Source organism: Pinus tabuliformis, chromosome 3_1 (genome assembly GCF_031772625.1).
Source record: "Pinus tabuliformis cultivar Carrire ecotype Pingquan chromosome 3_1, CPIR1, whole genome shotgun sequence".
Taxonomy (NCBI): domain Eukaryota; kingdom Viridiplantae; phylum Streptophyta; class Pinopsida; order Pinales; family Pinaceae; genus Pinus; species Pinus tabuliformis.
Window position 1 is genome coordinate 824120969 of NC_142301.1, and position 8189 is coordinate 824129157.

Consider the following 8189-nt stretch of genomic DNA (forward strand, 5'->3'; position numbering starts at 1 on the left):
GGTGTGATATGGACAATGTTTGGATTGCTTGCATCAAATGAAACACCAACATACTTATCAAAAACAACAATTGTGAACATTGGAAGCTGAGGTGGCTTAGAGGTAGGCGGATAAAATATATCCTTAACATAACCAAGTGCACCATTCACCAAGCCAGATTCAACCCATAAATTACATGTCAACATAACACGTTGACCATGACACAACAAAACTTCACAATCCAATTGATCATCATCAACACCACTGATTTCTAAATGGCTTGAATGCTCAGTAACACATCGTGCAATTGGAGAATTTAATGATCATAACATATGCCTATTATGGAAGGAGACCAAATTATTTGTTGGAAACATTTGAACTACTGCATTAAATAAATCTCTTTCTCTAGGATGCAACCTCATATTAGCCCGTGACATAAGAAACTCCCAATCTTCGAGAACGTGTTCTACATTTCTTCTGTTATTGAGGACTCTATGAAAACATGATTGTTTCTCATTATTCCCCTATTCGCAAAAGATTGTGTCAAGAGTGACAACAATGTTGAATTTGTTCCACAAAACTTTCCCTGCTGTATTACCTGCATACAAAGGCATATCTCTCACAGGAGGCAATTGCCCAAGGTCACCCACAAGGATGATGGATCTGCCACCAAAAGGACAATTCTTTTTCTCTGGAAATGCTTCTTGTAATTGAGAATCTATTTGCATAAACAACCTTGATCCTAGAAATCTCATTTCATCAATCAATATATATCTAATATGTCTCATTTCTTCTTGGAATACTGCAAGTGACTGCCCTTGTAGTGGCTGCATATCTTTAATTGGAATTTTCAGAGCTGAGTGTATTGTTTTTGCATGTATATTAAAAGAAGCTATTCCTGTTGGGGCAAGAAGAAGCAAAGGGCTTCTTCTATTACTTGACGAATTAGAAAGAGCTTCAAAAATACAATGGATAAGAAAAGATTTCCCAGTGCTCGTAGTGCCCTGAATATTCATAAGAAGAGCTTCACGAATCTCATATTCAACAAAGTGCCTTAAGACAATTTCAAAAGCAAGTCGTTATTTTTTTGATAAAGAATATGGAGATGCAAATGTTCTATTTGAAAGGTAAACAATATCACCCCTTGATTTTTCATTCCTTATAAAATTAATAGCTTCTTTTGCAACATCATCAGAAATTGTTGTACTTTCCCAGTTAAAGGATATATCAAAGTCCCTTCGACCAAGGGTGTGAAGATCAGAAACATTCACATCATTTGGTGGAACCAAGCGAGAGAAAATCTGCCATTCTTGAAAATCATCTTCAAGATTCATTTCCTGGTTAGAAAAATCATCATTTTCTTCATCTTCAATATTGTCTATAATTGATGGATTTCGATCAACATGCCATGCTCGATATCAAAAATTCCTCCAATTTTCAATAATAATTTTAGTTGAAAGGCCAATTTCTGTAGGAATGTCACAAAATGGCTTGTACAAGAGAAATTATGTCCAGCAAAAGGTTTCAAATTCCTCTGAAGCCTCACCAAGAATAGAATAAAATCATGGCCAAACCCGAAAAATATCATGAACATCTCTAGGCTTCCATGGATCTTGTTTACGCTTTCTATCAAATGTCCAAGATCTTGTTGGTTCTATTAAAGATAGATGTTCAAGGAAAAAAGGTCTCTTCTTATAATGTTGAACAAAAGTATTCTTAGATGAACATGGCAATCCATCCCTTGAGATTTCCTTAAAAACCTTTCTTCCAACATTTAATGAAACAAATTTCCGACTACAAACAACAAGAGGCAGCTTAAGCAACATATGGCATGTTTCTTGTGCTCCAATGTCACGGTCAACAATCGTTTCTGCAAGAAAATTTCTATATGCACATAAAGCATGATCCTCAGAGCTAATAGAATTTGAAATTCTAGTTAACATATGATGATAACTTTCAGACCGTGTTTATTCTTTTGATGCATGCTTAGCAATATATTTCAAGAAAGCATAGCAAGAAAGCACTGGCTGGAAATCAACATTTGCATGCCACATTGTTAGAAGGTCAATGTTATGTACATTAACCCTGTCATCATTTCTTGATGGCTCATATTTTTTTCTTCCTTGATCATCTATGACAATCTTGATTCATCACAAAGATCCCATGAAGCGTTGTACTGACATGTTAGAATAGTTCCTTTTTTGTACAAACAAGAATCTACAGTGCACTTTGTGTGCCTTTGGACATGGTTTAACAATTCTTCGTAATCATTATGAGGATTAGAAGAGAAAATCTTACTAGTATTCAATAGTCAAGGATCATCATTGAGGCTTTGTGGAACCATTATGTTGCGACGATGTATGTCACACAGATTCCATGCAGTTACATATTTGTCAAAGAATATCTTTGCAAGTTGTACATCAGAACTATTTGACCAACCAAGTATTTCCATGTCAGGAGTGCCTTCTAACTAGAGGAAACCATGGATATGTGTTAAACCTCTATGTTGCCACTCATATCTAAAAAAATGAAGATATAGTTACTACAAACAATATAAATAGAATCATAATAAAAGTTGAAAAAGTATAGAAAAAAATTCAACAACACAAAGATGTACGAGAAGTCTTTACCTTTAAGATATTTTTGGATAACTTCCTCTCGAAAAATATTGAAGCTATGGTGCATAAAAGTCGCAACAATATGAGGGTACTGGATAACATTCTCAATTTCCACACAATGATCATTTAAATAACAAGAATGTGAATGTATGGGCATGAGGTTATGCAACTCTGGCCACTTTGTGTCAGCTGCACTCAAAGTAAAAAATAAAGATGGACATCCTAACTAAGTAATCATGTCAGTCAATTCAGCTCGACACTTAGTCCAGTATGCCCTTGTACCTCTCAGAGAAGAACCAAACCACATAAGATGCTCAACCAACTTATTATCTGGTAAATCAGATAGTTGGTGACACAACTCTTCAATTGTTGTAGGTGAGTTATCATGTAAATGTTTCTTTACAAAAACTGCAACAGTTGCTTGGCTCCAATGCCGCATTATCATGTTCAATAGGTAATATCGAAAGCAAGGATGGCTTCCAAATCTCTAATCATAGTACCTAAGAAGATGCAATTCATACTCATGAAGTTCAACACTACAAATACGTGGTTGCAACCAATCAACATCACCAGTGGGGAACAATGTTGGGAATGCCATATCTAACAACCACACTGTATTATATTCATTCACTGGAGAGGCTCCAATACTGAGCCATCCCATGTCTGGAACATGTGAAGAATCAACATTATCAAGAAATGCTCTAATTTATTCCACTTCTCTTTGTTCTTTTGGTAGGAAAACGATAAAGGAAGAAGGATGAGAGGGCAAATGCTCAGCAGGAAACCCTTCATTACTAGTTTCATTGATCTTAGATTCTTCAATATCACAATAAAAAAATTTAATCCTATAGGAGACATATGTTGATCTTTCAGGCAGAGCATTCACTAAATCATAATTATTTACAACATCTCGATAATATTGATCATGTTGGATTTTAAAAAGCAATGACACCATCACTCGAGATCTTTTGACATAACATTCATAATATTAGACTAATCGGCATGTCTCCTCATAATTAGAAAATCAATATCTTCAACATGTCGGGGAAGACGTTGTACAATTGTAGAAATATCTTGAGGAAAGATAATTGTATGACCATTATACTTATATTTCCCACCTCGAGCATGTGTCACTTGCAAAATATTATTCACACGTGCTATTAGCATTTCTTCAACTTGAGTAAGAACTCTTAAAATATGAAGTTTCTCACGGGGATCCATGTTATTATGTTGACAAAAATGATGGGCTCCTCTTTCACTCTTACATCCTTTGCGAACAGGTCCTTTAGAATGTCTCACAACATGGATTCCGGGATATGATTCTCGGCAAATGTGGCACATTTGGAAAAATGACAAGCTATCTATATTTGGTAGAAATCTTTTATGCACTGCAATGATGTTTTCATCAAAATGAATATGATCTCTATTGGGTGAACCATGTTGAAAACCATTTGGAAGAGTAAAATTTCTTCTAACATGTACTTCATCTTCAGGAACATGAGATTCCCTTTGCAAATTTGAAGCATGTGGAATGGATCTATGAGAATGTCTTTCCAAATTTATGGTGTGCATTTCGTGAACCTGAGAGGATGTAAAGGTCTCTTTGTCATAAAAGACTTTAAAATTTAATTTCCAACTAATTATAAATGAAAAAAATGAAAAAGAATCAAATGCATTCAAAATTTACATTTGTGTCTTGATGTGGATGAGGGTTATGAGATGGTTTCTCTTGGCTTCTAACATCAGTGGATGGAACATTTTGGGATGTAGTTTTTATGCCTCTATTCAAATGAGTTGTTTCTTGTTTCAAAAAAATAAAATACGTTATAAAACTAAATGTCCAACAAAGAAAGATTCAAAAATAGAAAAGAAATCAAATACATTGAACATCTACATTAGTTTTACAATTTGATGTTTTGGATTCCAATTCTCCAACCTAATGAGATGAGATCATGGTTTCTCCATAAAAGGTTACAAAATACAATTTCCAGGCAACTGTAAATGAAAAAATGAGAAAAATATAAAATGCACTCAACATTTACATTTGTTTGGCAATGTGGATAAATGCTATGAGATGGTTCCTCTTCACTTCTAACATCAGTAGATGGAACATATACGAAGTTAATTTGTATGCCTCTATTGAAATGACTTGTGTCCTGTTCAAAGAAAATAAAATACGCCATAAAATTCAATGTCCAAGCAACTAGAAATTTAAAAAATGAAAAGCAAATAAAAAACATTGAAAATTTACATTAGTCTGGCAATTTGATCGTCGAGGAGAATGCACAGGAAGGTTATGACATGCTTCATCTTCACTTCTCATATTAGTAGATGGAACACTTTGGGAATTAATTTCTAGACCTCTATTAAAACAAGTTGTATCCTATTCCAAGAGAATAAAATAACATAAGTTTAGTAAACAAAACTTTGTAAATATAGGAATGTAATAAAACAACCACTATTGTACAAAAATCAAAATATCATTGTGTTACCTCCATTGTTCCATGCGAAATGCTATCAGGGATGACTGATTCTCTTGGTGGGACCACATTACTTTGAGAAGCGGGATTTGAAGATCTGATGTTTCGAGCAACTGGCTCCAAATTATCAAACAAATGGCCAAGTAAACTATCATCCAAATCATCACACAAAATGTCATCATTACCTCCACCATGGATTTTTTACAACCTTTGGCCATCAAAACATGCAATTTGACACGAAAGGGTTAAGGTGGACATTTTCATCCACATTATCGATATGCCATTCTTCCCGATTGCAAGATGTTTCCCCAATGTTACGAAAATTTTCAGGAGAGCATCAAACAACAAGATTATATTGACGAGTATCATATCTTGATAATGAACTATCAACAGGAAATGTTCTTTCCATTATATCATCCATAGTACGATACTTACGAGGAATTATAAAATCATTTTCAAGAATGGATTCACTCGTTTTTCTATTATATGTAGCTCTCCAATGCTCGTTTATGGCATCCTTATTTTGTTGATACCGTAAATGATGACTTTCATTAGACCTCTCACGTGATTTTGGTGACAAATTTCATTTTCTTGTACACTTGCTTGTGCGTTCAAATGACATGTCTACAATGAATAATAAAATATTCATTATGGAATCATAAACATGGAACATAACAAATATCTAATATAAACAAACAAAAAAGAATGAAAAAGGCACAAGTTTTTTTTTTGGGAAATCATAAAAAGTGTATATGTTATTTTTTTCCAACCATATAAACTTATCAAAATGTATAAGGCTTTTTCCAAATGGCTAAAAACAAAAGCAAATTTTCAAAATGGAAAAAAACAGAAATGAATTCTTCCAAATGGCTTAAACAAAAAAGTCTAAATTTCCATGTATCATATTAGAATCAAAACGAAACCCATACTATTGGGACACAATACTCTAAGAATTATATGAATTGGAAGTATATCTAAAAATTTGGAACTATATACTATCAAAATATAAATGCAAATATTAAAATGTACATAAACATATAACATTGTTTGAGAATCAATGACAAAAACCAATACAAATAACATGTATAACACAACTCATAGAAATTATAATTTTACAAGAAAAAAATGCATAACATCGAGACACATTTACATGTAAATAAGAAAACTTTAGGGGAAACAATATGAAATATTTTACATCATAAAGATTGATACAAACATAATTTTAAAGTATTACCATAAAGACCCATAGTATGTATAGAGACAAAAATGGAAATATTTATAAGAACTCCTAAGAATACTAATATACTAAGAATCCATATCCATATCCAATGGTGCAATCTCATCAACATAATCCATATGGGGAGCAATTGCAAAAAAATTTCCATACTCAATCAAATCATTGCAAAAGGAACTTCACTGCAGTTGCACATAAGAACCAGACCATGGACTGTTTGAAATGGAAGATAACCAGGACATTTTCTATTTATATCTGAAGAATTTCTTCCAACAACTTCGATTTGAAACCCCAATCATCTTCAAAGTAGTCAATTCTTCGTTCAACATGCGGTTGACCAAATTGGAAATGATCTAATTCTTCAATTGACCATACAGAAGTGCAGCCATCATTGATAAGGCATATCAATTGATTAATGTATATTGTTAATGACATACACGGTATGTCACTGATTGGAACAAATGAAAAACCCCATTCATTTTTTATTACATCAAACCAGTAGATTGTATACCCGTACCGAGGATAATCTTCATACTCCTTGTCCAGATACAGCCAAAACAATTTACTTTTATAAAACACTACATTCTTAGGGGGTGAAGTGCCACCAAATGGAATAACAGCCCTTTGCCATACCCTATCAAGACTACTGCAAACATAAAATTTGGACTGCATTATGTCATACATATGTTTTAGAACAACCCAGTCATATTTTCTGCTGCTTACATTTTCTAATAATGAAAAGAATCCCCAGTCTCCAATTCGTATTGGCCCTATGTTTTTAAATGCCTTTGTAAATGGATTCGTTACAAAATAGTTGTGTGTATGGGAGCATTTTGTTGGTAAGGATAAAACCACCATTGGTCCAACAATACACTCTACTCTGTATCTTGAATCTATGAATCGCAAATGAAACTGAGATATGTGCCCATTCTGATTAAGGTATTGAGCAGCAAAACAATTGTCTTCACTATTGAAGAAAGGAATAAGAAATCCAAATTCATTCATAGAGACATTCTTGCAATGTAACAAGAAATAAGGGTTTTGCAAAATATTCTTCCATTTCTTACAAACAGTGCTAAACTTTATCACAACCGATAAAGGGAGCCACAACAAGAAAATTTCAAGAAATTTGAATGGAAAACAACTCCAAATAGCTTGATCCATGATCAAACAATGAAATCACCTAACAGTAAAAAAAAACACAATTTAATGTTGAATAAAATTAAAAGTAACATACATACATAATTTACTATTTACACGTTCAAAAAAAATTCACATATACACATTGTATAAAATCAAATGAGCGATGATAACATTATTGTGGCACCAAACACAATTCCACAATTTTTTAAACCTAATCTCCATATTCCAAGATTATTAATGTTATTAAACCTATAATTATGTTTATATTAAGGTATATGTTTAATATCGATGCTATAATGTTTCTACAAATATATTTATAATATCAAATAAGAACAACTCATTAGGTAGGTTTCCATGTGATGCAGGAGCATTTGGTCAACAAGGTGAAGACCGAGGGAGGGCGGACCAAGTTTCTGAAAAAGATTGGGGACGAGAAATAGTTCACTGAACGGACAGCAAGTCTGTCACGTTCTTATGTTTTTGTTTTCTTTCTTTCTTTGTCAGCTACATTGTTAACTGTTGTTATTTTAATTTCTGTTCATTATGCTTGAAATATTGTAATAGGCTCTAATTAGAAACGATAATAGTAGGTTAGGGTCAGTAGATAGTTAACAATAAATTCCTATTGTAAAGAGCAGACTAAGTAATAGTCAAAGAAATTCATGTCTGTAGTAACCGCTAAAACTGTAATTGAGCAACTACCAGCAGTTATCAAACTGCCTGGAAACATTGTGT